Source organism: Mustela nigripes, chromosome 18, assembly GCF_022355385.1.
Source record: "Mustela nigripes isolate SB6536 chromosome 18, MUSNIG.SB6536, whole genome shotgun sequence".
Classification (NCBI taxonomy): domain Eukaryota; kingdom Metazoa; phylum Chordata; class Mammalia; order Carnivora; family Mustelidae; genus Mustela; species Mustela nigripes.
The window spans coordinates 15269145-15275365 of record NC_081574.1 but is presented as its reverse complement, the minus strand read 5'-3'; the positions used below and the strand labels follow the sequence as shown (position 1 = coordinate 15275365).

The 6221-nt window shown below is 34.2% G+C and overlaps 1 protein-coding gene across 1 annotated transcript in view; it reads right to left on the bottom strand.

The window, feature by feature from the left end:
- CFAP96 (cilia and flagella associated protein 96) overlaps nt 1-6221 on the bottom strand; it is a 164503-nt gene that overhangs the window by 138056 nt on the left and 20226 nt on the right. The gene's annotated exons all lie outside the window — the stretch shown is intronic.

Sequence of the window (6221 nt, the reverse complement as noted above, 5' to 3'; positions counted from 1 at the left end):
AATACACATTCCTTTCAAATTCACATGTGGCATTCTCCAGAACAGATCACGTATTAAGCCACCAAACAAGCCTCAATAAATTTCAGAAGATTGGATTCATACCATGCATCTTTTCTGACTACAATGGTATGAAACTAGAACTAAATCACAAGAAAAAAATTGTAAAAAACACAAACATGTGAAGGCTGAACAACATGATACTGAACCACCAGTAGGTCAGTGGAGCAAAGAATAAATTTTAAAAAGTACACAGAAACAAATGAAAACATGATGATTCAAAATCCTTGGGACCCAGCAAAATGAGTCCTAAGAGTATATAGCAATACAGGCTTACCTCAAGAAACAAGGGGAAAAAACAAAGTAAAAGCTCAACCTAACCCTACACCTACAGGAACTAGAAAAAGAGAAACAAAACCCAAGGTGGGTAGAAGGAAGCAAATAACAAAAGAGCAGAAATAAATGACAGACAGATACACACACACACACACACACACACACACACACACAATCAATGAAACCCAACAGATGGTTCTTTGAAAAAATAACCAAAATTTATAAACTCTTAGACTTATCAAGAAAGAAAAGAAAAAGGATCCAAATAAATAAAATCAGAAAAAAGACAGAATAACTGACATCACAGAAATACAAAGGATTATAAGAGAATATCATGAAAAATTATATGTCAATAAACTGGGACAGAATGGATAAATTCCTAGAAACACAAAGTCTTCCAAAACAATCAGGAAGAAATAAATATTCAAACAGGCCAATTACTAATAATAAAACTTAGCCAGTAATCAATCATCAAAAAATAAAGGTCCAGGACTGGGATGATTCACAGGTAAATTCTACCAAACATTTAAAGAAGAGTTAAAACCTATTTCCTTCAAACTATTCCAAAAAATAGAGAAAGGAAAGCTTCCAAATACATTCTATGAGGCCAACATTACCCTGATACTAAAAGCAGAAGACACCACAAAAAAGAAACATGGGTACAAAGATCCTCAACAAAGGGAGAATTGGGTGGCTCAGTTGGTTAAGCATCTGCCTTCAGCCGAGGTCATGATCCCAGAGTCCTGGGATCGAGTTCCACATCTGACTCTCTGTCCAGCAGGGAGTCTGTTTCTCCCTCTTCCTCTCTCCATCCTCCATTCATCCTCTCTCTCTCTTTCTCAAATAAGTGAAATATTTTTTTTAAAGATACTTAAAAAAATCACAAACCACATTCAACAATACATTGAAGGGATCACTCACCACAATCAAGTGGGGTTCATTTTGAGGATGCAAGAATGATTCAATATTCACAAATCAATCTAACACACCATACCAACAAAACAAAGGATAAAAATCACATGATCATCTCAATAAATGCAGAAAAATTTTCATAAAATTCAATATCATTTTATGATGGAAAAAAAAATTCAACAAATTGGGTTTAGAGGAAATACACCTGAACATAAGAAAGGCCATTTTTTAAAAATCCACAGCAAACATCTTACTCAATGGACAAAAACTGAGAGCTTTTCTTCTAAGATCAGGAACAAGACAAAGATGTCCATTCTTACCACTTTTATTCAATATAGTACTGGAAGTCCTAGCCACAACAATCAGATGAGAAATAAACAGCATCCATATTGGTAAAGAAGTTAAAACATCACTATTTGCAGATGACATGATACTATACATAGAACACCCTAAAGACTTCACAAAAAAAAAAAAATGTTAAAAATAACAAAAACAGTTAGAAGTAACAAATGAACTCAGTAAATTTGCAAGATATAAAACACCCAGAAGTTGGCAGCATTCCTATACACTAATAATGAAGTAGCATAAAGAGAAATTAAGAAAATAACTCAATTTACAACTGTACCAAAAAGAATAAAATATCTAGGATATTATTTAACTAACAAAAGAGGTAAAAGGCCTACACACTGAGAACTATAAAACACTGATGAAAGAAATTGAAGATGACACAAACAAATGAGCTTGGGTTAAAAGAATGTCCATATCACCCAAAGGAACCTACAAATTGAATGCAATCCCTATCAAATACCAACAGCATTTTTCACAAAACGAGAGCAAAAATTACTCAGATTGCATAGAATCACAAAAGACCCTGAATAGCCAAAGTAATCTTGAGAAAAGGCAGGGGGAAGGGACAAATGTGTGAAGAGGGGTGGAAAATGGAGGCTTTTAGTTATGGAATTAATAAATTACAGGAATAAGAGGCACAACATAAGAAATATAGTCAATGATATTGTAACAGCATGGTGTGGTGACAGATGGTAGCTATACTTGTAGTTAGCATAGCATAATGTTTAAACTTGTCAAACCACTATGTTGTAAACCTGAAGCTAATGTTACATTGTGTGCCAACTACATTCAAATAAAAATTAATTTTAAAAAAGTATGATGCTCACAAATGTGAAAAACTATGGTCTCACATTCTCCTTTATTATAAAATTTACAAATGGCAAAAAAAAAAAAAAGAATGAATTTGGGTATTGAAAAAAGAAGTAAAGGTGAGCATTGTAACAATTTAAATACAGAATTAAGACTAAAGACTTAAAACAGTTACAAAATAGAATATTTGTGCTAACACCGCTGCCAAAAACCCAAGTAGATCCTTTTACTTTTAACCTACGTGTTTACATTGAAAGTGGGTTTACTTTAGAAAGCACATAAATGGGTCTTTCTTTTTACCAAGCCTGATAATCTATGCCTTCAAAAAGCAGTGTTTAGCTATTTACATTTAATGTAATTATCAATATGTTTAATTCAATTGATTTTTATGTATTTGATTTCTATTTATCCCATCTATTTTATTCCTTTTATCTTTTCCTGCCTTCTTTTGGATTAAGTACTTAGGATTACATTTTCTCTCCAATTTATCTTATCAGGAATCTGTTGGCTTTTTTTTTTTTTTAAAGATTTTATATATTTATTTGACAGAGAAAGATCACAAGTAGGCAGAGAAGCAGGCAGAGAGAGAGAGGGAAGCAGGCTCCCCGCTGAGCAGAGCCCAATGCGGGGCTCTATCCCAGGACCCTGAAATCATGACCTGAGCTGAAGGCAGCGGCTTAACCCACTGAGCCACCCAGGAGCCCCTCTGTTGGCTTTTTAAAGGCTTTCCTGCAGTCATATATTTTTAGCTAACTACTGATTTTCTTCAAATGATACTATAGCAATTCATACACAATGGAAGACTCTTGTATCTCTATTTCCCTCCTCCCATTTTTGTGCTACTGTTTAGAATTTATTTTTGTTTATGTTATAAACCCAACACATTTTTAATAGTTTTACTACAAATAGTAAGTTATCTCTGACTCTTTAAAGAAATTAAACCAGGAGAGGAAAAGAAATTTGGGTGCCTGAGTGGGTTAAGCCTCTGCCTTTGGCTCAGATCATGATCTCAGGGTCCTGGGATTGAACCTCGTGTGGGGTTCTCCACTCAGCAGAGACCAGCTTCACCCTCTCTCTGCCAGCCTCTGCCCACTTGTGATCTCTGTCAAATAAATAAAATCATTTTTAAAAGGTCTTTCTATTTATCATTACTAGCATCCTTTTAAAATTTTTTTTTATTGTATTTATTTATTTATTTATTTATTTATTTATTTAAGTAGGCTTCATGCTCAACATTGGGCTCGAACTCACAACCCTGATATCAGGAGTCACATGCTCCAATGACCCAGCCAGTCATGTCCTCTTCTAGCATCTTTTAAACCCATGTTTCCATCTGATCATTTTTATTCTACCTAAAAATTTCCCTTAACATTTGTTGTAATCCAAGTCTTTATTTTACCTTAGTGTTTTGGAAAAAAGAAATGGAAAAAAGTGTTTCAGTGAATATAGAATATATATATATATTATATATATATAGAATATAGAATTCTGAATTGACAGTTTCCTTGAACTCTTTAAGTTGTCATTCTTTTTCTGACTTGCATCATTTCTGATAAGAATTCTCATAGTCTTTTTTTCTCTGGCAGATGTTAAGATTTTTCTCTTTATCACTGCTTTCCAATAATTTTATTGTGATGTGTCTTGTTGTGCATTTTCTTTGTTTATCCTGCTTATTATACCTTGGGCATCTTAGATTAGGGTCTTTCTTCATATTTGGAAACTTTCAGCCACTATTTCTTTAAATCCTTTTCTCTCTGCCACTTTCTAAGACTTGATAACACATATGATACTTGATACTGTTCTAAAGCTCACTGACATTCCTTTCATTTTCTTTTTAGTCTTTTTTTCTGTTTCACTTTGAACGTTTTCTATTTTTATATCTTCAAGTACACTAGTTTCTTTTTTTCCTTTTGCAATGCCTAATTTGTTATTATCCCCATTTACTAAAAATTTTCATTTCAGATATTTTCTTCTTCATCTCTAGATTTTCCATCTGGTCTTGGTTATGCTTTTAATTTCTCTCCTCATTGTGCTCATATTTTCCTTTAAATACATTAACATAGTTATAATAGCTAGTCTAATATCCTTGCTGCTGATTCCATCTTCTCTGCCATTTGGGGGCTTGTTTCTGATAAGTTTTTTTTTTTTTCTGGTTATTTGCCTGCTTCTTGGCATGCCTAGTAGTGTTTTATTAGAAGGCAAACACCATATTTCATATTGTTAGTTGTCCCCTTTACAGAAAAGGGGGTAGTTCTATTGAGATTAGTTACTTCTGTTTCATTTTGATCCTTAGAGACTTGTTTTGAAACTTTTGTTAGGGTGGGTCTAGTGCAACCTTTATCACAGTCTAGATCCCCTAAGAGACTGACAAAGACCCTCCATGGGCTGATAGGAACTCCCCATTCTCAAATGATGCCTGGTGCTCTACAAGCTGTGGAACCACTTAACTGACAAGTCCCTAGTTGTCCTTTGCCTTCTTTCATGGGGTTAAATTCCATGTGCCTTAGGTGTCAGCAGAATTAAGGGTACTCCAGTGCACAATTCTAAACTTTTTTCCTATGTAGCTCTTTCCTCTCTAGAACTCTACCCCATAAATTCCAGACACTTTAGACTCCCTGAGTTCCGATTTCTGTCTCACCTGAGCAAGGCTACCATACTTTGAGGTTTCCCTCCATCATCTCCAGTCCAGAAGGTGCCTCCAAATAAAAAGCAACTGCAGTTGTTTTTTTTCTCATTGATCAGTCTTGTACTGTGTCCAATGTCTAAGAAGAGGGGTTGTGTATGTTTTGTACAGTTTTCAATTGTTTAAGTTAGGAGAATAAGTCCAGCCCCTCTTATTCTACCTTGGCCAGAAGGCAATTTGGGACAGTTAAGTTTGGGAAGTTTAGAAAGTCCTATGAATGAACAGAACATAGCAGTGATTTTTCTAGGTAGCTAGTAAATCTGTAGGAATGTTTTTCCACTGACTCTCCCTCATCTCTAGAAAAGCTGCCTGTGGCTATGGGTATGTGTATACAGCTATTGACTAGCCATTCTTCACTTGAAGGTGTCTAAGTAGGGAGCCACACTTAGGCTATGGAGGCCTCCAGAAAAACCACCACGCTAAGTATTATTATGAGAATAATGCCAGAATAAAAACCTTACTCTTGTAGCCCTAATTTTCCTTAGGTAAATCTTCCAAATGTTTAGAGGCAAGATCTTTTAGATTTTTTTATCTGGGGTTAAAATTCTGGGCTGCCCAAAGCACTGAGAATAGAAAAGAGGTGGGAGGAAAAAAGAAATAGACTGAGAAAGTCTTTCCTAAACACACTTTAAGTTAAATGTTTCTAGCTTGCTCTTTCTTTCTTTCTGGTCTATTGTATTTTTTTGAAACTCCTTATTCTCTGATGATCCCTTTACATTATACATTTTTCTAGAAATGGAAATAATTTTCCATTATTTTAATGTTATATTTTCAGTGTCAGAGAAAGAATGCCAGCAAATAAATGTGTTCTCCCTGCCAGTTTTAATTGGCATTCAATTTAAATGCCCTATTAATAAGTAGTCCCATACTATATTTTTGGTTGGAACAAATATCCTCTTTCAAATTTTCCTACCAGTATTTTCATATTTGGTCTTCAAAATAAAATTTAGAAGTAGCTATTGAAGTTTTATTATTTTTAATTCTGTAGGGCTTTTGACTAAACTGCATTTAATCTATTGATGTAGTAGAAATAGAATGTTTACATATTGAGTCTCCCTGGAACATCATACATTGTTCAGGCCATTCTTTTATAGCTGCATTTTAATCTTAAATTTCCATAGTTTGTTTTCTATTG